The 23,640-nt window shown below is 45.4% G+C and overlaps 1 protein-coding gene and 1 long non-coding RNA gene across 4 annotated transcripts in view; one reads left to right on the top strand and one right to left on the bottom strand.

The window, feature by feature from the left end:
• The window catches only part of ARHGAP26 (Rho GTPase activating protein 26), a 460,108-nt gene that overhangs the window by 76,693 nt on the left and 359,775 nt on the right, over window positions 1–23,640 (top strand). The gene's annotated exons all lie outside the window — the stretch shown is intronic.
• On the bottom strand, window positions 12,604–22,169 carry LOC112625946. Its single transcript, XR_003119804.1, has 6 exons — window positions 22,064–22,169; window positions 21,121–21,354; window positions 20,097–20,172; window positions 13,290–13,548; window positions 12,988–13,146; window positions 12,604–12,742 (listed from the first exon to the last, which is right to left on the bottom strand). It is a non-coding gene; the product is annotated as an uncharacterized LOC112625946 (long non-coding RNA).

Here is a 23,640-nt window from a genome sequence, read left to right on the forward strand (position 1 = left end):
TTCTTTTTTTCCATTTCCCTGCTTGCATTTTCTCCTTCTTTCCTCACGCCCACTTCACTCACATGCCTTTTTTTTCCCCCGTGAGACCAACTGTTTTGATTTTTTTGTTGTTATGGTCAAAGAGGAGTATTTTGTGCACCGCAACGAAACTGGCTACCTAAGGTATCCATGTGTGAAAGCCACGCATTGATTTCATGGGAGGGCAGTGTACTGCAGTGTTTGGGTCTCTGTACCACCATTGCCTGCTCACATTTATAGCTGACTCATGTTGAGCTATATGCCAGACGCTGGCTTTGTGTATTACCTGTTGATCCACAGTTACCTGTGTGAGGGTGGTTCTGGTATTACCTCACGGGCCTGAGACCTTTCCAAGGTCACATGGCTGGAGTTGTGCCTGAGCTCAGAGGGGTGCTGAGGTACGTGTGTCGGGTGAGGAGGAGTCACCAGCGCATAGGCGGGACGGTGGGGCATGCCACCTTTGTGCCTGTCTCTTGCTCCCAGGGGAATGTCTTTTGGTGTGGCCCAGGTGAGCCAGAATTTCAGGTCTTTTTGAGGATTAGTCTGTTTGACCTTCTTCTCCTCTCTGGCAAAGAGGATTTGGATGGGATTTCCCTTCAGTGGGGATTTTGTCTTAGTGAGGGCTGCAGAACTGGGCCTGCTGCTTCTAGGATGTGCTGTGTCATTCCTGCTCACTCCTCTGCTGTGACCACCCCTGCCTCTTCCCCTTTATTCTTCAGAATGAAGACTGCAGCTCACAGACATTTGGGAGCAAAAGAGACTCACATTTTGTGCTGTCCTGTGAGGATCTATATATAGGATGCTGAGTAACCACTTGTAAGACACTTTGGTATCTTATTTGAGTAGTTTGGCAGATGTCCTTTAGTCTTGTTTTCTCTTTCTTCATTCATTAATTCATTATGTATTGATTAGTGTGCTTAAAGCATACATGTCTGTGAATAACTCTCCCTTAATGGAGGATACCTTGGGGGACAGTGAGACCCAAAACCAGTCGGTGTGCTAAGGACTCTTCATGTCTTATCTCAGAACAACCTTATGAGGTGGGTAGGAAACTGAAGAAGGGGTCTGTGAAAAGAGGGGTAGCAGGTGGTGATTCATGAAGGGCCCCTTGTGGGGCTGCCAGAGTGAGAATCTCAGCTCTGTTGCTTGCTGTCTGTGCAGCTTGGGCAAATCACTCTGCCTCTGTCACCTTCTGTTTTCTCATCTGTGAAATGGGGATAACAGTGCCTATCTCATGGGATTTTGAGAGTCAAATGAGACAATGTTTGTAAATTTCACAGCCTTTCTCTGATACATGGTAAGATCTCAATAAAAGGTGGCTATTTTAAAAATTACTATTATTAGGTACTGTTATCTCCTTATACAGAACCTGAGCCTTGGGGGAACTGCCTCAGCTTAAGTCACACAGCGAATACAGCAAAGGATGGTGATGTCTTAACTGCCATTAAGTGGCACAAGTAGAGTGCCATGAAGAGGCTCAAGGGAGAGAAGCAGCACCTGTGTTGTGTGGGTGGCGGGCAGTGCTGCACATGGACTAGTGTGGGCCTGGGAAGACTCCATGGACGAGATGGCATTTGGAGGATTGGCCCATCTGGACACCTGGAGGTGGGGAAGTACAACATTGTTGGTGGAGTGAACATCAGGGTAGAAACTCAGGGTTGAGAATTGGGTTGTGTGTGAGCTCAGGCATCCTCTGATTCAGAGCAGAGGTGGGGGTGTGTAAGCCCATGAGGGCAGGGGCTGGGCTGGGTTAGTTCTGTGGTAGAAGAGTGCCTACCACCTGGGAGGGGCTCCACACACAGTTATTTAATCCAATTGAATGACAGTGTCTGGAGGTGGCAAGCTTTAGTTGGTGAAGGGAAGTGACCTGGGAGAAAGCAATTTTGAACTTCAGTTGGAGAAGTTGATTTCTGCCTGCCCACAGTGAGACGTGGAATTCTTTCATTTGTATTGCAAAAGGCTAGCTCTCTCAGCTGCCTGGTATTAAAGTGTAAGTTGCTCTAGACACTAGTTTTGCTTTTATCTAGACAGTGAATCTGATACTCTCTGAGCTGTTTGGTCAACATTGCTTATGGTAATAGGAGATTATAGGACTGGGTGGCCATCACTCCCTGGGGTCTTTTAAATTTAAGACCACAGAACCTTGAACCAAACGAAAGCTTGTTTGAAGTAAATATCGTGTGTGGCCCTGTGGTTTTCCCAATCCCGTTTCCCTCCTTTACTCCCTTCCGGTTCTTCCTTGTTTCTGTGGTCAGATTCTCACCATAGGTGGTTCTCAAGCCTTGGCACATCAGCTGAGCACAGGCGCTCCTCACTTCATCTAACATATGTGTTAGACAAAGGCTGTGTGCACATCATAGTTGTGAAGATGGCGTGGAAGCTGCCGAGGTGAGCACAGAGTGAAAGAATCTTGCCTATAATGAATCCTTAGTGAGGCAAAGGATGGCATTAGTTTTGAACATCTGTACCCTAATTCTGTATATGATTCTTTGTGTGGTTTTTATACGTTAGGTTTTCCTGTAGCAGGCTACAAGATTGGAAGCTCCTTAAGACAGGGGCCTGCTCCCTCACTGTATGTAACCTAGCCATGGCTTGTGGGAATTAACCAGTGGGCATCCGATTTATGGGCCAGGTAGCTCTTTCTTTCCTGCCTACTTGGTTTCTTGGCCTTACTAAGTAATGCCGGTCAGAGGACACACATGGGTGTGTTAGAGATCTCTGGAGCAATTAGTTATCTTTGCACTAAATTGGTTTTAAACTAGAGGTAATGATCTGAAATTTACTGGAAGTCTTTTCCATGTTGTTTATTGGTTCTGTGGTGATACCATTCCCAACTCTAACTTAACTTTTTATCAAATGTGTTTATTACCCTCTTCTCTGAGCCACAAACAACACTTTAGAAAGGCATAAAGGGATGGGAGTCAATTTCAGCGGTTTTGAGAAATAATTTGAAAGATTGAAACCATCTCAGGATGATTTTCACTACCTAAAGCAATTCCAGTAGGTTCTCATTGTGAAGTAGATGTGGACTCTTGTTTTCTTATCCTTGGGTAAGACAGGTTCTCACACCAAAAAGGCCTAAGACTTCAGAGCAGGGGAGGCACACCTCTTGTCTCTCTCCTCCCAAAGCATTCCCATTTGCATCTGGCTTTTCTTTTAAAAAGATGAATGGTGCTTGAGAAGGTATGTGTGCTTTCAAACATTAGCTGCCATGAGATTTTTCTAACATTCCTTCTCTGTCTGGAAATTCTCTCCTCCTCCATTGACAGTGTGCTCTCTATGCTTCATCCCCTTCTGAACATCCTTTCTTTGCTCACCTTCTTTGTCCTGTGGGTCTTCTCAAGGTTTCTGCCCTTGCATTCTTCGTCCCCCCAACCAGAAGGTCTGCCTCTCTTTGTCACTAATCTCTCCACTCCCTGGCTCCTGCCACCACCCACATGAACATGATTGCTAGACTTCCCTCTGGCAGCCCCAGCCCCTGTCCAGTTCTTTAGTTTCTTGATGTCTGCTGGCATCTCTAATCTGTATGCATTGCTGGTGCCTCAATCCTGCCATGTTTGTGTCCTTTTTCCTCCAGCCTGCTTCACCTCCCATGCTCCCTGTTTCTGTTAAAGATGCTGTTGCTGTCCCGGTCATCCAGGTACAACCTCTGGACCCACATGTGATTACTTGTTTTACCCAGTTAGTCCCCAAACCCCACGGGTGTTCTTCTGCACACGCTCTTCTCGCCACACCAGCCACTGCTGATTCAGACCCTGGCTACCTCTAAATTCGGCCCCAGACAGAGCCACCTCACTTGGATCTTTCCTTCCCTTCCACTGTGGAGACTGGGGCTCTGCTCTGCTGCCTCCTGCAGCCTCATGCCCTCATTGTGTTCCCCAGGCCTCTGTAGAGCTCCACCTGCCCGTCGTGCTCTGCCTGTGGCCTCTCTCCTTCTTTTGGCCCTACTGTTTCCCATGTGTGCAGCCCAGCATCCTGCCTCTGTGCTTTTGTTTAAATTGTCACCTCTTCCCATAGGGCTTATTCTCCCAATCTCTCCTTGGTCAATTCCTTAGTGACCAGTTTAACTACTCCTTCCTTGGAGGAACATCATCCTTTCAATGGGGGCAATTTCTACTCTGACTGATTTCTCATTACAGATGATCTCTCTCTCTGTGGTACTTACTACTTTTTCTTTTTCTTGCAACCAGCATGAAAAACAACAACAACAACAACAACAAAAAAAACAACATTCTGTGTTTTTGAAGCATGGTAGAGTTGTTAAGAGTAAACTTAGGAGTCAGACTTATACTTGCATAGAAACTTTCGAAGTTATTAGCTATATAAGGTGGAAAAGTTTCTTAATATCTCTGAGCCCCAGTCTCTCCATTAAATGGGTATAATGATGCCTTCCTGATTGGGCTCTTGGGAAGATTGAAGGAGGTGGTATAAGTCAATGTCAGACACATAGTGGGTCTTCTATTAGTCATGTTTCTACCCTCCTCCGTTCTCATTAGGCTGCTAACTTCTTGAGTCTGCATGCATTTTAATTTTGTATTATGCAGAGCCCTGTGCCTCATATGTAGCAAATAAGGACTAGCTATTAGCTGGATAGCCAATGGATCTGAAAGGACTTTAAAGAGAAAGGATTTTAAGAGAAGCATTGGTATAGCCAATGCTTCTGCTATGCAAATGTCTACCATTAGAGCAGTGGATAAGCTTGATATGCAGTGTCAATTTGGAGACACGAATAGTTTACAGATGAATCAGGATGGATTTGATGATGAAATAACTTAATTGTTTCACAGATGAGTGGATTTTGTAGTTTTGTTCACATGGGAAACACTTTTTTTTTTTTTTTTTCCTGAGACAGAGTCTAGCTCTGTTGTCCAGGCTGGAGTGCAGTGGCACTATCTTGGCTTACTGCAACCTCTGCCTCACAGGTTCAAGCGATTCTCCCGCCTCAGCCCCTGAGTAGCTGGGATTACAGGTGTGTGCCACCATGCCTGGCTAATTTTTGTATTTTTAGTAGAGACTGGGTTTTGCCGTGTTGGCCAGGCTGGTCTCGAACTCCTGACCTCAGGTGACCCGCCTGCCTTGGCCTCCCAAAGTGTTGGGATTACAGGCGTGAGCTGCTGTGTGCAGCCGAAAATACATTTTTGACATTAGCTAAGATAACATCAGGCATTAGCTTGTTGGCAAACATTATTCTACCATATCCATGCTTGAGATTGTAATTTTAATAGTTTAGTTCAGTTGTTTTATTGTGAACAGCTTGGCATTTTGCCCCTCATAGGCTCATGCACAAGAAGTGAGTTTTACCTTGTAATCAGAAGGTAACTCCCAACGATTTACAGATCCCTGATGGAACTGGTGCCTCCCTGGCAGCTGTGCAGAATTGGTTATAATCCTTTAGGCCCTATGTGGCGGCCCCCTCCCTCCCATTTTACACTGGTCTCCCCACCCCTGCCCTTTCTCCCACGTGCTGGCCTTTAGTTGCTGTGTTTTCTCCAGCCACATGGTCTTGTGCACCTGGTGCTCTTTCGGCATGGTCTTCTCTTCTATCTCATCTTTGCCAGGTTGACTTTATTTCTGCCTATTCGTTTCACACTTTGTCATACAGAGGTCCAGGTTATTCGTGGAGTCTGGGTATTTCCAGGGTTCACTCTACATAGGCACATGGTCCTTCCCCAGTCTTGGAAAGATGATTCATGTTGACTAGAAGATAGAAATTCAGCTGTCCTCTAGCAATAGTTTGGGTTTGCTGACAGTCTCACTCCTTCCAGAACTGGATAAAATAATGATAAGCACTTGTGCTAGAGGGTTGGATAGGTTTTCTGTGAGGAGGCAAGTAATGCTGTGCAGAGGAATGTTAATGAGAAAGGAAAGAGTGAGGTATGCAGCAGTGGGCAAAGCATCAGAGAGGTGGTTTGGGCCGCAGGGGCTCTGAGTGGTCAGAGGTAGTTTAGAAGGGACAGGTCTCAGGTGGGAGTCATTCAGCCTTTGCAGTGTTGTGCGATGCTCACATATGTTAGTGGGTATTGTTGAGGGGACCTCATTGTCCTTGGGGGACATGGAATCGGCCCTCCTCACAGGCATTGCTGGGTTCCTCTTTACTAGTGCAACAGCTGGCTAAGGTCAAAGCCATTCTTGGGAAAGCAAGTCAGCATGGCAGGATCAGCAATCTTAAAACCATCTTTCTAACTCTTACAACATTCAGGGAGACTGTCTTGGAGCAGATTTATTTTATTTTTCCCTAAATGACTAATTATAGCATTCGTGCTATTAATATGGATGCCTATGGCTTGTAACAATAGGGATTTCTATCCACATCTCACATGCATTCTCACATGTTGATGCATTTTGGCTGCTTACTGCCTGTGGACTGCCAGCAGTTGGATTGGTTTTCCATGATTTGGTTGAGTGTCTTGGATGGAGACAATGGGAAGCTTCTTTGATCCGGAGGAGGTCTGCATTTCCTTGGAACTCTGTCATCATTACAAGATGGTCTCACTCAGTAAGCTGGTGACTTACTTATGTTTTAAAAGACCAACAAAGCAGATTTTACCATGTAGAAGCCTTGTGTGTCGCTCAGCCTGCAGTCAGGGATTCGAGCTGCTGTCTCTGCATGTCCCGTTGAAGCACCATGATATTGAGCCTCTCCTTTGGCACAGAGATGTCAGAGTCTCTCTTTTGCAGAGACCTGCTGCTTTGAAACCTTTGACCTCCCTTATTTCTCAAACTTGCCTTCATCAAGCTCCAAAGGTGGAGGAAGTACTGATGGGGGAGGCCAGAGAGTCTATTCAGTAGAGAGCAGCGTCAGCTGAGTCTCAGTTTGGCCCAGAAGAACTACTTAGACTCTGAAGTAGGTTTCTGGGGTGGTTGGTGAGAACTTATCTTTATGGTAGCTTAGATTTTATTTTTTAATTAATTAATTAATTATTTTTTTTTGAGACAGGGTCTTGTTCTGTTGCCCAGGCTGGAGTACACTGGCACCGCCTTGGCTCACTGCAACCTCTGCCTCCTGGGCTCAAGTGATCCCCCTACCTCTGCCTCCCAAGTAGCAGGGACTACAGGCATGTGCCACCACATCCAGCTAATTTTTGTATTTTTAATTGAGATGAGGTTTCACCATGTTGGCCAGGCTGGTCTCAAACTCCTGACCTCGGGTGATCCACCTGCCTTGGCCTCCCAAAGTGCTGGGATTATAGACATGAGCCACTATGTCCGACCTAGCTTAGATTTTATATTGAGGGTTCTAGAGTCAGGCTTCTGGGTTTTCACCTTGGTTCTATCACTTAGTGGCAATTTTTCCTTTGGTAAAAGGGATTTAAACAATAGTATCTACCTCATAGGGATTTGGGGAGAGTTGAATGAATAATATCTTTGAAAGTACTTGGGGGCTAGCACAGAGTAAGCTTTCAAGAAATCATTGTCTATCATGATGTTGAAAATCCTTCAGAGTAGCCTTGACTCCGTGTTCTCAGATGCTGTAGGTCCTTCTCAGCGTGTAGGCAGCGCTTACCTTTTCCACTTGAGTCCACACTGGCAGGAGGCTACAAGCTTCCAGAGAGTTGGGTTATGCGTGTTTCTGTTTGTAGTGTAATGGGAAACACTAATGGACAGTACTAGCCCTTAGTAAATGTTTAATAATTACTTATTGAAGGAACAAATGAAGCTCTGAGCAGGCCAAGAACAACAATGTGGCAGGGTGGTGTTTCCTGTCGCGAAGTCATTTTTGTTAGTTTGTGACTACAAGAACCTTCATCATCTTGGAGATCATGAGAGATCATAAATGAGTAACAAAATATTGGGGAAATTATTATGTTTTTAAAAGCTTGTCACACATAAAAACTGCATGTGTTTAATTGCACAATTTGATAAACTTTGTTACCTGTATACATTCACGAAGCCACCCCCACAATACTGGGAGAATTCTTAATGCCTGTCTCTAAAGTGTTTTATCTTTCTGTTGCTGATGAACCACTTCCACCTTGGCTTTGAATATGGCTCCCAGCCTCATAAGGAAGGTAATGGGAATCTGCTGTGTTCCTCTCCACCATATTCCTTTCTAGCTTGCATCTGTAGTTTTACATTCTTGCCACTGAAATTTTCAGTGTTTATAGTATGTATTTGTTGAGTGTCTGTCTCCACTAGGTTGTAGGTTTGGGGGACGAAAGGACTATGTCAGCTTTGTTCAGTGTCTTATTCTCCATGCCTCCCACAGTCCCCGAAATAGGAGGTGCTCAATGAAGAGTTAAAGGATGAATGGGTGAGCCTATTGACAGAATAAATATATGACACTGTTGGGCCTGAGTTGGAAGCAAAGGAAACTTGAGTTGTTCTTAGAGATTAAGTTATTCTTACCTTCAGCATTTTAAAAGGGAAGAAAGATCTCCTAGGATCTGAATTACTTTAACTTCATTACTGATATGAGACCAAGTAGACCCTGGAAATGCAGGGAATCTAACATGGCTTAAGCCAGACCCGAAGATGAGGCATGTCGGGGCATTGTGAGACCGCTGTCATTCTGAGACCCAGCTGCTTTGTAGGAGGTTAAATCTTAATGTTGGGGCCCTGTATTTTTGTTTTATTGCAAACTGTTTCTCTACTGTAGGCTGCCATGGAAGGAGGCTTTAATTGGATGTGCTGTTCAAAGGACCCCTTTCACCGCCAGTCCCTTTTTTTTCTTCTTCAGCTTGTGGTATCCTCCCCCTGCCTCCCATCATATATGACAGTGAAGTGTTTAGAGTCAGCTCTGGGTCCCTCAGAGAAATGTCTTTCTTAAGGCACTAGATAAAAGAAGAATCACAAAAATAATAATTAAAAATGATACAACCTGGCAGTGGTGTGTGGTATGCATTTTGGCAAGAGTGAAGTCACCATTTTAGAACATAAATGCTCTCAGTGGTGGAGAAAGACTGGCAAAACAGCCTTTTAAAACCCCCATTATAGAAAGAAAGGGCAGGGTTGGGAAGAGAGAGAGCATATTTGTGTTTGTGAAGCTGTTTTTCTACTAAATGTTTACAGAGGAGGTGGACAAAGCTGAAGTGAGCACTGGGCTGTGGGTGGTGTACAGGACTGACCTGGTCCCTGTCTTCTTGGAGCTGTCCACACTGAGCAAGCGTGATAAGTGTTGGGAGAAACCCAGGAGCTGTGGACACACAGTTGGGGCCAGCTTGGGCCATGTGTGTGAAGCCACACCTTGAAAGGGGTTCCTGGAGGGCCAGGTGGCGGTCGGTTGGTTGTGTTGGTCAGGGTGGGAGAGGCCTTTCGGGCCAAGGAGGACGTATGAGGGTGCCAATCTGAGGACACCTATTTTGGAAGATCGCTGTTTGGCCAGTGGGAGGGTGACTCTTAAGTGAGGCTGAACAGACCACCTACAGTGTCAGAAGAGCAAGGCTTCCTTTTTTTGTTGTGGCAGAACCCCTAGATTTTGGTAACAATATGACTTTAAGGCCCAGGCTCCCTAAGGAAGGAAGCGTATTAGCTTCTTTGGGCTAACATCACAAATTACAGCCAGGCCTCTATATCTGTGGGTTCTGCATCCATGAGTTCAGTCAACTGCGGATGGAGAATATTTACTGCATCAGTACTGAACGTGTACAGACTTTTTTCTTTTTTCTACTCTCTAAGCAATATAGTATAACAACAGTTTACATAGCATTTACATTGTATTAGGTATTGTAAGTAATCTAGAGATTATTTAAAGTATACAGAAGGATGTGCGTAGTATGTTATATGCAAATACTATGCCATTTTATATTAGAGACTTGAGCATCCATGGATTTTGGTATCTGTGGGGAGTCCTGGAACTAATCCCCATGGATGCCGAGGGACAACGGTACCATGAACTGGGTGGCATAAAACAACAGAAATGTGTTTTCTCACAGTTCTGGAGGCCAGAAATCCAAAATCAGAGTGTCAACAGGGCCATATTCTTTTGGAAGGCTCTAGGGAAGAATCATTCCCAGCCTCTTCCTGGCCTTCCTTGGTGTTCCTTGGCGTGTAGCCGGCCACTTCAGTTTCTCCCTCCATCTTCACAGGGCCTTCTTCCCCGGGTGTGTGTGTGTTCTCACCTCTTCTTACAAGGACACCAGTCATTGGATTTAGGACCTATCCTAATCCTATATGACCTCATTTTAACTAGGTACATCTACAAAGACCCCGTTTCCAAATAAGGTCACATTCTGAGGTTCTGGGTAGACATCAATTTTGAGGGTACTATCCACTACAGGAGGGGATATTGCAGTGGTAGGACCTGTGCTAGGAGGCTTCCTCCAAGTCTTTTCATTCTTCAAGGTTCCTGGGTTGATGGGGGCAGTGAGGCTGCTTGGGGGAGGATGGGCCAGCAGCTGCCAGGATTCCTGTCTCTGGTGAGGGCTCCTGGGTACTGCATTCTTCTCAGGTGCCCAAGAGAAGCTGTGTGACTGAGAGAGATGGCCCTGCTCATGCATGCCCCTGGCTCAGGGTCACCTCGTCCCTCCTGCAGCAAGGGAAGCATGTCAGGGTTTCTTTCTGACTGTCCTAGGAGCACCTTGAGATAGGAGGAAGTGTCCATGAATAAATAGCTAAAATAATTAATGACCCTAGCAAACAATGGCTTAGGGTTTTTCCACAGTTCTTCTCTCCTCTGGGAACAGTTTCCTGCTGCTTTCTTGGAGGTGTGTTGCCAGGGACTTTCCGGGTCTTCGGGACATTGCTTTCCTTTTCTTTCTTGTTTCTCTGCTTTCTCAGGTTTAGTACTATTAGTTTCTTCCATTTCTCTGGTATTAAAATATTACCTGCAGTGTCTTTCTATAACAGTGGTTTTTAAACTTATTGTGCATAGGAATCATCTGGAGAGTTTATTTTAAAAAGGCATATTTCCAGATGTATTTTCCAGAATTTCTGATCTCGTAAGTCGGGGGCAGTTGGATTCAGGTGAAATTCAAAGGCCAATTCAAGAAATACGTCCTCAAAGAGAGGGAGAGGGAAAGAGAGAGACAGAGTATGAGAGAGAGAGAGTGTGTGTGAGAGAATGTGTGTGTGTGTGTGTGTGAGAGTGTGAGTGTGTGTGTGTGTTGCAGGTACGCTTTCCCTCAAGTGATACCTGATGTATTAGAAAGGATGGTTTTTGTATTGACCTGATGTTAATTGGTATGGTTTGTCACTAGTTTATTTATTTAAAATTCTGGCCTAGAGAGACTCCATCTCAAAAAAAAAACAAAAAAAAAAAAACAAAAAAAAACAACAACAAAAAAACCTCTGGCCTAGATATGCTGTTTAGATATACACATGCAAATTCTTCTTGTATCATTTGCCTAGAGGGAAAGTGGTTTTAAAATAATATCAGTGGTACCTTGAAAATGTGATAGGCATCTTATTGGCTAAGGAAGAAAGTGAGTGGGGAATGGAAATGGGTGTTTTATGGCTTCAAGACTAAGCCTAGGAGATGGTGTTCTGATTGTTTTGTGTGTCGTGAAGGAGTAATGGGATGACTGTTTTGTCTACGTTTCTGGGACTTAGCTTTCCCTTTTTATAAAAGGGGTATTGTAGGGTTTATCATTCTTCTGACCAAACTCTTAAAAAAGGTTACATTCTCATTTGCTTGCTTATTTATTTATTTAGAAGCATTATTGGGGGCTTCTGGCTTGCTAGAATTGTGGATGACTATCCTTTTATGAACAAAACAGTCACGGCTACTGCCTGCCTGGGGTTTATAATGTCATCGGAGCTGTTCACATTAAACAGTCACCAAAATCAAAGGAGATTACCAACTGAAAGCATAGGAAAGGGAATTCTGGGAAGGTATGAGAGTGTACCCCTCGGGTGGATAGGGAACGTGAGGAGGCTGCTTCCCTGAGGAAGTGACCCTTCAAGCAGAATCTAATGGGCTAAAGGGCAGTAACTAGGGGAGAGACAGGGGAGTGTCTCAGGAAGAGGGCACAGGACAAGCACCATGCTTTGTGGCCGGCTGGATTGTGGCACCTTTGAGGTGCAAGTTGGCCAGTGGGGCTGGGTATAGAGTGAGGGCAAGGCCAGTGGGGTGTGCAGACGAGGCAGGTTTTGTAGGCCTTGGTTGGATTTATTTTGAGGGGAATGGGAAGAGTTATAATCAGGGAAGGTATGGAAGGGACCATCAACAAGATCAGGTCTGCCTTTTGAATAGCTTGTTCTGGGCAGTTAAGTGACAAATGGACTGGAAAGCATCGGGAGGGAAGTGGGGAGGCCAATTAGGAGTCCAGGCCAGAGATGATGGTGGCATGGACTCAGGTCTTTCTTAGCGTACCAGTTGGAGGAGAGGAGAGCTAATAGAGGTTGAAAAGCAATCCCAGGGTATTCCTGTGCCCAGGACTGGGTATTTAATCTGTGGGGCTCCTTGTTCAAAAAGCAGACATAAGTACTGTTAAAAGCATTAAAATAGAAAGCTGCTTTCTTTCTTTTCTGGTTTCTTTCTTGACGTGTGGTGGTATTTTTAATCTGCCCATGTTCTTCTAAAAAGGAAGAATTAAAAATTTAAATTATTAGTATGAACTCTTCTGTTCATCTTTATATTATACAATGCCAATTTTCTATAAGATCATCTGACTTATATGCAGAATCACTAGAATTATACAATCCATATTTCATAGCTCATATGCATTTATTTCATTCTTCCAAGAACAGTGGAAATGTTGCACAAAATCAGTTTTCAGTTTTCTTCTTGATGCATACACATTTTCCCGATGTGCTCCACCTTTGGCTTACGATGTATGGGGAGGGCCTGAAAGGAAAGGAGCTATGGGTTGCCCAGTCTGTCCCTGTCCTAGGTTACCATGGTCAGTGTCAGTGGTTGACTTATCCAGGGAAGTAACATGAGGAAGAAGGCTGTGATAGGGTTCTTGGGCCGTTCATGTTTTGGATACTATTGTCTTCTTGCATCTGGCAAGTTCTGGTTGAAATCGTAGGTGTAACCCCTCAGGGCTGTCAGTGTTGCCCCTGACTCAGTTGTAGATATAAGACAATTACCTTGCTCTTGCTTTGAGTCTCACTGAGCTCCCACACATGGTGGGTCCACCAGAATTCTGTGCACTGGGGCCACAAGGAGCCCCAGTGGGCCTGCATGACATCTAGGTTGTACCTGTCTTCTCTACGCACACGTATGCTCCACTGTCCCACTGGATCTCACTTGCAAAACACAAGTTCAAAGATAAAGTTATTAAAAATTTCAAGACAGCTACAGCAGAGCATTAAGCCAAGCAGGCCCTTCTGAGCACGGGACCCCATGCGTCTGTACTGGTTGAATGTCCATGAAGCTGCCATGCCTAGACCTCAGGCGCTCCCAATTTTCAGCTGCCCTGTGAGCCTGTTTTCTGGATTCACTTGAGTCTGTGTGTCAGGTTTAATATTTGCAGGCTCAGAGAAGATTAGCTGGGCAGAGCCTGTATTGGCAGACGCAGCCTAGGACTGTAGTCCAAGAGTGCTTGGCTCTCCAGCTGCCCCTTCTGTGGGAAGCCTGGTTTCCGGATTGGTTTCTGGGCAGTCGGCACCAGGGCCATTCATCAGCTCCAGGTGCCATGAGCTGGGTTTCTACAAAACAGAGATGTGTTCCCAGTCAGTTGTGTAGGCTTCAGAATAAGGAGACATGATTGAGAACATGTTTTGAGGAAGACTCAGGCTTCGGAATTTGTGATTTTTAAATTGAATTAGGGTGTTTCTTCCTCCCACCCCTGCTGTCACCTAGCTTTCTTCTACCACGAGCATTAATTGCCTGCTTTGGGAACATTTGTAAACCTGCTGTCATGATTTAGAAGATCCGGCTTCTCTGTGGAGCTCCACCTTTGTCATCTGGAGGGGTTCCATTACTGGTGCTTAGTACTAGATGTTCTGAAGGCTTAGGTGATATCAGCTCTCAAACTTCAGCATGCATAAGAACTGCCTGGGAAGCCCAGGCTCCTATGCCACAGCCCTAGAGATTCTGATTGAGGGTGGGCTCCCTGGAAGAGCCTGTTGCAAGTGGTGTTCAGACATGTTTTGAGAACACTCATCTTTGGCCTCTCACATTCTGTGGTGGTCTGCAGTGGCAAGGGGTACTCCTTGCTGGAGCGTGAGTTCTTGCCTGGACTGGAATCCAGGCTGGAGAGGAGACAGTGAAGAGTGGGGAGGCGGGGAGCCTGGGGATTTCGTGGGCATCTATGAGGAGGGTAAGTGTTTGCCCACTTGGACTACTGTTCTTGGTGCCTGGAACACAGCCTCCCCTGAGGTATAGCAGAAAAGTGACTAATTAAAGAGGGGATAAAAGGAAGTGGAACCAATTTCTGGGAATGTTATTCAGAATGGCTAGGTGCTTTTTTTTTTTCCCTTCCAGAAACATTAATTTAATCCAGGGGGAGATGAATGGAGTTTTGTTTTTTAATTGAATTTATTCTGATGCTTAGGAGTTGCCACCTTGCTTCCTGTGGTATTAGTGGCAAGGAGTCGCTGAGCTGTGTCCGGGGATCAGGTGGATTCAGTTTTGATCCTAATTATACTGCACGGACTGACGGTGAGAAGGAGGGCGAGAGGAAGTCAAAGTGTTGGGGGCCGGGTGGCTTCATTGTTCCTTCATTTTTACGCAGAAGCAAATCAGCTGGGCATGTTATTTATTATATATATATGTAAATGATTCCAATACCTGTGGTTTATTGAGTGTTTGCTGCCGGCCAGGCCCTGTGCTAAGCACTTCAATGCATCATCTGTCTTCTCACAGGAACCTCAGGAGGCAGGTTTCCCTTTAGTACCTTCTCACACGGGTGGAAATTGAGTACCTTGTAAGTGTGTGAGATGGGATTTTGAACCCTGGGAGTCTGTTAACCACAAATCTAAGCTTATTTGGCTGGATGAAGGCCTCGATTTACTCACCATGCCTTGTTTTTCCCTTGATTATCCTCAAATTCGCTGTTGATAGGAACAGTGCAGGGGTTTCTGATCCTTGTGTATGGCTCTAGGTTCTGCCGTCTGTGACTTTCTGAGTTCACAACTGTTGAATGCTAGTGAAACCCTGCTTCTTTGGGCTTAGTTATAGGTTGGCTTGTTTGTTGTTCCTTTTTTTCTTTTTGTTCTTTGCTAGAGAAAGCGAGAAAGCTCAGGGGTTACAGGGAGGTGACAGGCCTTGGCTTCTCTTTTCCTGCTTTTCAAGTGAGGTTCTTGCTTGCCCACATTTGTTCAGGGCACATGTGATTGCACAGACCCTGGAAGAGGCAGGCCTAAGGGTGTGGAAAGACAGTTGTATAACTTATAGATGTTGAGCTTTCCATTCACAGTTCTAACTCCAGTCAGAAAACCTTGGAACAGAAAAATTTGCATCCTGTGATGACCTGTGGAGAAATGAATGTGGCTGGAAATGTATTATCAGCCGTAATGTGTTATTTTGCAATTGTCCTCTTTTTCATTTAAAAGTTTTACAATTATTTTGGTAAATATTTCTGCAGACTTTTCTGAGCTAGCAGTATTTTCCTTCTGTAATATGCATGAAGAAAGGCATAGAACGAGAATAAAATGGCAGTCTTTTGGTAACTCCCTGGTAGAAGTGGTGGTACTCAGATTTGTAGCTGTTTAACCAAATTCTGGGTTCTGTCTGGGTGCGTGGGCCCTGCCTGTGTGAACCTGGACAGGCAGAGCCGTCCTGCCCAATTTCCTCATGCTTGACTTCTCTGGCTCTTTGTCCTGGATTCCATTTATTGGCAAGGCCTTTCCTTTACTTATAAACCTCTTCCAAGAAGGTCTGGTTTTCACTGTAAGTTTACGACCATAAATTTTCAGATGGTGCACGTCACCCTCTTAATCTAATTGAGCCAGCACATCATTGTGAAGACATCATTTCATTTGGGGGGTATTAGTTGCTATGGTTATTTGCTGAGACTAACAGAGTCTGTGTTCTCTCAACTGGATTTTTGGAAACTGCTCTTTGAGAATGACATAGAGGTGTGCTTTGCTGTAGGAATATCCAGTATATAACCTCACCATTAAAAAAACTAAAAGGCACATAAAAGATACTTTGGGAGGGATCTTAGAGCTAGAGAAAGGGGTTGGCTGCTTGATTTTCAAGTGAGGTGTTTTTTTCTTTTTGAGACGGGGTCTCGCTCTGTCACCCAGGCTGGAGTGCAATGGCACGATCTCGGCTCACTGCAAGCCCCACCTCCCAGGTTCAAGCGATTCTCCGGCCTCAGCCTCCTGAGTAGCTGGGATTATAGGCGCCCACCACCACGCCCAGCTAAGTTTTGTGTTTTTAGTAGAGATGGGGTTTCACCGTGTTGGCCAGGCTGATCTTGAACTCCTGACCTCGTGATCCTCCCGTCTCGGCCTCCCAAAGTGCTGGGATTACAGACGTGAGCCACCGTGCCCGGCCTCAAGTGAGTTCTTTAAGGCTGAGTGTGTCACATGACTTTCCCTAGGTTCACATGTATAGTTGGTGGCTGCACAAGGAGACAGGCCATTTCTGTTTCTTTTTCTAGGTTCTTTTCTATTCTGTCTGCAACAGCTTAAATTCTCTCAAGGAATTTATTCATTCATTCCTCCAATATATATTGAAGTCCCGTATGTTTCAGGCACATGCCAGGAGGATAAAGAAGCTGTGATCTTCGTTCTCAGGGTCTTCAGTGGGAGTCCAAACCCTTGCCTTGGAGGGTGTGGTGCCTGGATCAACACCATTGGCTTCACCTGGGAATTAGAAATGTAGACTCCCAGGCCTGCTGGATCGCATGGGCATTTTGACAGGGTCCTGGGTGATTGGGTGCACCTTAAAGCGTTAGTAGCTGTCTCTGCTGCAGAGGAAAAGGCATTCCAGAAACAAAATCTAAGTCTTGAAGCTCAAGCCAGGATCAACCCTCCTAGCCCCACTGCTGCCCATCTGTGCACCTGCTTGGTGTTGAGCAGAACAGAACTGCTGAAGTATTGAGAGGGGAATACCCTCTCCACCCGCCCTTCCCCACCATTCTTAGGCCTCTGTCTCCACTTACTGCCCCCTACCGGTTTTTCCAGCCCTAGTCCGACCCAGTGAGTGGGCCTGACTTGTGTGGTCTCCTCTTAATTCACCACCCGCTCTCCTTTCTAGAACGGTGCCTACCTTAGGGGCGAAGCTCAAGTTCTGCCTTCTGAGGAAGCCCAGTACTTCAGGCCTGTGAACGCTGTCAGTCTCTTGTATCTTAAATGTCGTCTTAGCATGCTCATTCTTTTATCTGTTTCATCTGGGGCTGGCCTGCCTCCCCAGGCAGCGGACAGAAAGGATTTGATGATAGCACTGTTTCCCCAGTGCATTTAAAAGGCACGGCTTGAGCTTAATGAACTTCTCAAAAAGAAACCCATACTGCTTTGAGTTCATTTAGTTAAAAAATGGTGTTATTTAGTCCATCAGGGTTTTGCCTTGCCTTTCATCTGCCAGGGGTGAAAGGAAATTGTAAATTTGTAGAAGCATTAGGGGTTTTCTGAGCACTGAAGAAAACCCTTAGGAACTCAGGTGTGTTTTTAGTAGTTCACAAGAATGGGGTTGATCTGGTGACTTGATGAGGCAAAAATTGCTTAATTCTTATGCTAATTAAGATTCTCCTTTGGTTGATTCTCCTTTCTCCAACCTGCTGGTAAACTTCCACTCCACCTCTGCTGTGGGAGGGAAAGCAAGGCAGGGCTGAGGGCATCCCTGTCCTCTGCTCTTCCGGAACACGTTTCTTTCCTATTTTGAATTCCCACAACAGCCCTGCAAGGTACATACTATCCTCATAGTTACATACATGCTTGGAAAGGTTAGGTAATTTGCCAAAGGCCACACAGCGAGGAAGTGAGAGACCGGGGATTTAAGCTGATGTTTGTGCAGCCAATGAGCGTCATACACCTCTGAATTACCTTCCCCTTGCCCCGTGTGTGTGTGTGTGTGTGTGTGTGTGTGTGTGTGTGTGTGTGTGTGTGTGATATTTATACTTGAGCTGCCTGGAATTACCCTCTCTTTTTTGTTCTGTCACTTGATTAGTCCCTCTCAAAATGGGTTTCTTTGTTTTCATTAAGCAAATGTCCACAGTCTTCCTTGAGGGAGTTTTTCCTGTGGTGACCTTCTGCTGTCTTATCATATCTTGGGGCAGCATGTGAATGCAGTTGTTCTAAATACAGTACCTCAGTTCTCTGTGCCAGGGCTGAGCTGGGGCTGGGCCCTTTAGGGGCTGAGTTTTCATCGGAGATCCAGTGCTGACTAACTCACTTGAGACAGTGGTCATTTATCCAGCAAATCTTTATTAAGGGCCTACTATGTGACTTGCACTGTCATTAAGCCAGTCCTTAATTTCTTCATCTAGAAAAGGTCAAGTGCTTTCACTTAACTCAATGTTCTTACGAGGAAAAGCCAATACAGCACTTTGGAAAGTCATATGTATTTGTATACATTATTTGCATATAGTTATGTATAATTCAAGATGATGCTATGGATAATTCATAGTGGGCCCTGAACTTGGAGTTTTCAGCACGGAGCAGTTTTGTTTTGAATCCCTTATAACTCTTTCCTTATCTCCTGACGGACCAATGGCCTGTGCACAAATGTCCAAGTTGAGAGGTGTTGCCTGTCATTTAGTTACCCTACAGGGAGAATGCCCGTTGGCTGTGGTTGCACATTCTCATAGTGAAGCGTGCTGGAGGAGTTACAGAAGGTGTCTCCAACGAAGTTCTGGGCCAGCTCCTTGGTAAAAGGCTTAATTGTTGTTTAATTGATCTTGTTGCTCCTCTGTATAACAATCCAGTTCCCATTTCTTTCTTTCTTTTTTTTTTAAGATGAAGTCTCGCTCTGTGGCCTGGGCTGGAGTGCAGTGGTGCAATCTGGGCTCACTGCAAGCTCCACCTCCAGGTTCGTGCCATTCTCCTGCCTCAGCCTCCCGAGTAGCTGGGACTACAGGTGCCCATCACCATGCCCAACTAATTTTTTAAAAAAATTTTTAGTAGAGACGGGGTTTCACCGTGTTAGCCAGGATGGTCTCAATCTCCTGACCTCGTGATCCGCCCGCCTTGGCCTCCCAAAGTGTTGGGATTACAGGCATGAGCCACCGCGCCCGGCCCCAGTTCCCATTTGTTTAAGGGAGTAAGTTCAAATTCCTTAGCTTGGCATTCAGGTCCTTCCATGGTTTGATTCTAACCGGTCTTCCCACTCTGACCTCCTGTCTATCTAAACTTGCTGCTTTTTCTGGGTAGGTTCTGTATTTCACATCTCCTTGCTCCATGTTTCCACTTCTACAGCATCTTCCCATGACTGCTTCCCTGCCTTGTACCGCTTCCCTTTTCTGCATATCCAGATAGGAGTGAACTTTAAGGTTCAGCTCAAATGCTACTGCTTGTTCTTCTCTTTTTTCTTTTTTGAAGCCCCAATGGCCCTAACTGGAATAATATCCCACTTGCACTTCTGTAGCCATTTTTTGTCTACTCTCTGATTGCCCTAGCACAGTCTACATTAATTTTGTAGTTTTGTACACACAGATTAGGCCCTTCTAAAAATTGTATTCCCCTTAAGGTATGGAATGTATACACACCATCTTTTCATTTTTTTGGATACATTGATACCAGATTCTCAAATATTTGAGTAAATTAGGCAATATAGTGTAGTAGTTAAGAGTTTTGGAGTCAGAGAGACCAAGTTTCTTACATTACCGCTCATTCCCTGCATGATCTTGCGTACATTATTTAACCTCTCTGAGCCTCAGTTTCCCCATCTGCAAAGCGGAGGTAATAATATGTACTTGACAGAATGGTTGTGAGGATGGAGGGATTTAAAGTACTTGGTAGGTACATGTTATATAGTAAGTACTCAGTAAGTTAATGTATACAATATATTCATAGTTATTTGGATATAGATTAAGGTGAGTTTGGGTAGCCCAAATTATTTTTAAGGGGTGTTTCATCTAAATAGAATTAGAAACCTCATTTTGGAAAGAGGAACACTTCTTTATTCTACTTGATTTCATTTTAAAAATCAACTCCGAAAATTTCATTAGCCTTAGCGCTCTGGTTGGAAAAACAAATTTTCCAGAATCAGTGCTGGTGATGGCCTCATTTAGGAAATGCTGTTTTAGGGAAATGGCCTCAGGAAAAGCACGCAGATGTATGATCAGAATGCACGTTATGTAATGTACCATGGCTGATGTGGTCGGTGGGCACATCATCTGCCTGGGTGAGATGAGAGGTTTTCTGAATCTGCTCCAGCCAGAGCTGAAAGAACGTGAGAGACACTGTGGTGGTGACTTCATCCCTGTACCCCTCCCACTCCATGTCTCAGGCTTGACTTGCTGTATGAGAGCACAGGCCCTCTGAATGTGTTAGAGCACTTCTTCCCACGTGGAAGCCAGGGCCCCTCTTTCAGTTGCTGAGTGTCCACTGTACATTTCTAGGTGGTTATTTGTTCCTCAGCAGGGCAGGATCTGTCCTCAGCACTGCCTTTAAGGCTGGCCCTGTCATTTCTCCTTGAGTCTTAGCTGTTGTTTAAATTAGCTGCTTGGTCAAGGTGTTTGATATAGTTGATTGCCACCTAGTGGCCACAGATAAGACTGCGTGTCACGGAAACAAGAAAAATGCTATGGAGAATTTTGTTTCATTCTAAGATTCGCACAGGGTGTGTGTGTGTGCGTGTGTGTGTATGTGTTTTGTTTGTTTTTGCTAGTACAATGCCAGGAGTCTGGGCTGTAGAATGGTATTTACAAGGGACTATCACTTGCTTTTCTTATAGTTAAGCACATCGAACTAGGTTAAATGCTACATACAGACTTGGGGAAATGGGGAGTTGTGGGAAGTGCCTCTCTCCAAGCACAGTTTCTGATTGGATATGTTCTCAGTCTTCCCAGATATGGGGAGAGAGGAAAGACGGGTCTTTGGGGACTCTTCCTTAAACTGTTTTAACTGCAACCTGGGGCTTGTGCTGGGGCTAAGAGAGGACAGTTGGTTGTGGCCAGCATTTGGATTGTGTGTAGCTCATTTCTCCAGCTTCCTTGGTAGAGATGAGGTTTTACTTTATGCTCCTGCTGGTGGTGGCTGTCCCTCCAGCTCTGTGGTACTCTTCCTCAAAGGAAGGCAGGTGGTCATATGCTAACAGGAAGCACATTCCCACATATCTATCAGGCTCCAGCCAGACTTACGTAAGTTGGAGAGTTTGTCCTAACTTACCTGCTTTTTTTTTTCACTTGTCAAACATGGAGTCGGGAGGTTCACCTTTGATGAAAGCTAATGGACTCGTGGAGTGCTCAATTTCCTCTCTCTCTGTTCTTTCCGCAACACCTGCTCTCAGTCAAGCGGTAGAGTGTTGGACTTTGGGGATAGAGCGGTGATCATGAAGGGATATGATCCTTGTCCTCATAGAATGTACTAGTTGGGGAGGCATTACTTGAAGAGAAGAATTACCTGAACAAATATAAAATTGCTCTGAAGAAAAGATGTATAGTACTCAGAGAGTGAGAAATAGGGGTGGGTTCAGCCTGATTAGATAAGTCAGGGAAGGCTTCCTGGAGGAAAGAACTTTTGGGCCAAGGGCTGCAGGCATGTAGTGGCAGGTAGGAGTTGGGCATGCCCCAGGAACTGGCAGAGGCCGGAGCAGCTGGAGCCCAGAGAGGGGTGTGGGGAGGCCAGACCCTGTAGGGCCTCTGAGGCCTTGGGAGGGACTTTTGTCTTCACCTCCAGCGCTCTGGGAAGCCATCACAGGGCTCATTGCTGGTGTTGACATAATTGGGTGGAGAACTGATGTGACGGACAGAAGTGGATGTGGGGAGGCCAGAGAGGAGGCAGTTGCAGTTATGTAGGCAAATGGAGTGTTTTGTTTAGGGGTTGCTGATAGTGATGAGAAGGAGTGGGCAGAATTGAGACGTGCTTAGGAGACAACATGGGCAGACTTGGGAATGGACATGGCACCTGAAGGAGCCTGACGTGTGAGAGGATGACGTGCACTGGTGACTTGTGTGGCAGGGTGAACGGCGGTGCCCCTTCATCACACTGGGGATGAGGAAGAGGCCCTCGGCTGGCTCTCTGGGGTGAGGGTGGCAGAGGGTGTTTGAGTAGAGAGAGTTTGGTTTTGAGTGTGTTGAGTTTGACCTAGGAATGGGGGTGTGAGCTAAACCTGAAGTCTCTCTGGGGCTCTTGTCCATGTCTCAGCTCTCTGTCATGGGTCCTCTCTGGGGACTCTCAGGTGTTTCACCTGTAAGCCAGCTTGTGTTTCCTTGCCCAGTCACATCAGTACAACAGGTTTTGAGGGACACTGTGTCCAGCCCTGTCCAAGGCACTCTTTGTGCTTCGTGACATGAAGCCATTCATGAATAGTTCCAGAATTATTCCAAATACAAGGTGATGAGGCACAGAGAGTAATTGGCGTCCAGGAAAGGGAGAGATTAACAAGGCCCGGGGACTTTGGTATTCTTATGCTTTAGGCAGCCACAAGGCCAATCCTGTTGCAAGTTCTAACCTCAGTGATGGCCTTTCTGAACTGTAATCTCTTTTTTTTTTTTTGAGACGGAGTCTCACACTGTCACCTGGGCTGGAGTGCAATGGTGCAACCTTGGCTCACCGCAACCTCCGCCTCCCGGGTTCATGCGATTCTCCTGCCTCAGCCTGCCCAAGTAGCTGGGATTACAGGTGCACACCACCACACCCAGGTTTTGTTTTTGTTTTTGTTTTTTTTTGTATTTTTAGTTTTTAGTAGAGATGTGGTTTCACTGTGTTGGCCAGACTGGTGTCGAACTCCTGACCTCGTGATCCACCTGCCTTGGCCTCCTGGAACTGTAATCACTTTCTAAGTCCAAAGAGAAAGATGTGACTGAGCAGCAAAACATTTCAGGGTAGTTAATATACAATTTTGGTGACTTTGGAGGTCACAAAGGCAATAGAAATACACTGAAAATACAGTTGTAAGGTTACCTGAGTCCATGTTTGTGTGTGCACATGTATGTTAAGTTTTACCCAAGGAGAAAAAGGAAATGGCTTGACTTGTGTTATTACTGGTGCAACTTGTATAAAATTAAGGTAGATTCTAATTTTAAAAAAATTATGGTAAACCTTCTGTGTTAGTGAAAGATGGATCTATTTGGGTTAAATTTTCTTAAATCCGGTGATTAGTATCCGCTGGCATCTCTAAGAAAAGAAGGGCACTTTCCTCTAGTCCCTGAGTGAGCAGGTGGCTTTTGGAGCAGTCTCTCAAGGCCCAAACTTCTAGCTGTTTCCATGTTTCTTAGCCATCTGGTCCCCTCACTCAGAGAAGCACAGCCCTACCTACTCTGAAAAGGAGATACTTGGCCTCCCCAGATGCCGGCAGTTACGACTTCCCTCCACTCTGGCCAGCATTCTGCTTTTCTAGCAACAGATGTTTCTGCAAAGTAAATATTATTGACTCTGCTTGGCTCCTTGCTGTGTCTTGCACTGCCTGTACATGAAACAGCAGGGTTATATGAGGAGGGTGCCACGAAGCTTGGCATGCACCCAGCACCAGTGCCAGCCTCTTCTCTTTTCCCTCTCCTCTTACTGGAATGTGTGTGTTAGATTCCTGTGTGCATCAGAGGGAAAGCTCTTGAAATAAATCTTCGGGCTGCTCCATATCCAAGGTGAAAATCTACAAAAGATACCACCAATCCTACTGGGTTGAAATAGGCAAGAAGCAATGGTTTTTTAGGTAGAAAATTCTCTTTTTAGTGTTGTTTTCATTCT

Source organism: Theropithecus gelada, chromosome 6 (genome assembly GCF_003255815.1).
Source record: "Theropithecus gelada isolate Dixy chromosome 6, Tgel_1.0, whole genome shotgun sequence".
Taxonomy (NCBI): Eukaryota; Metazoa; Chordata; class Mammalia; order Primates; family Cercopithecidae; genus Theropithecus; species Theropithecus gelada.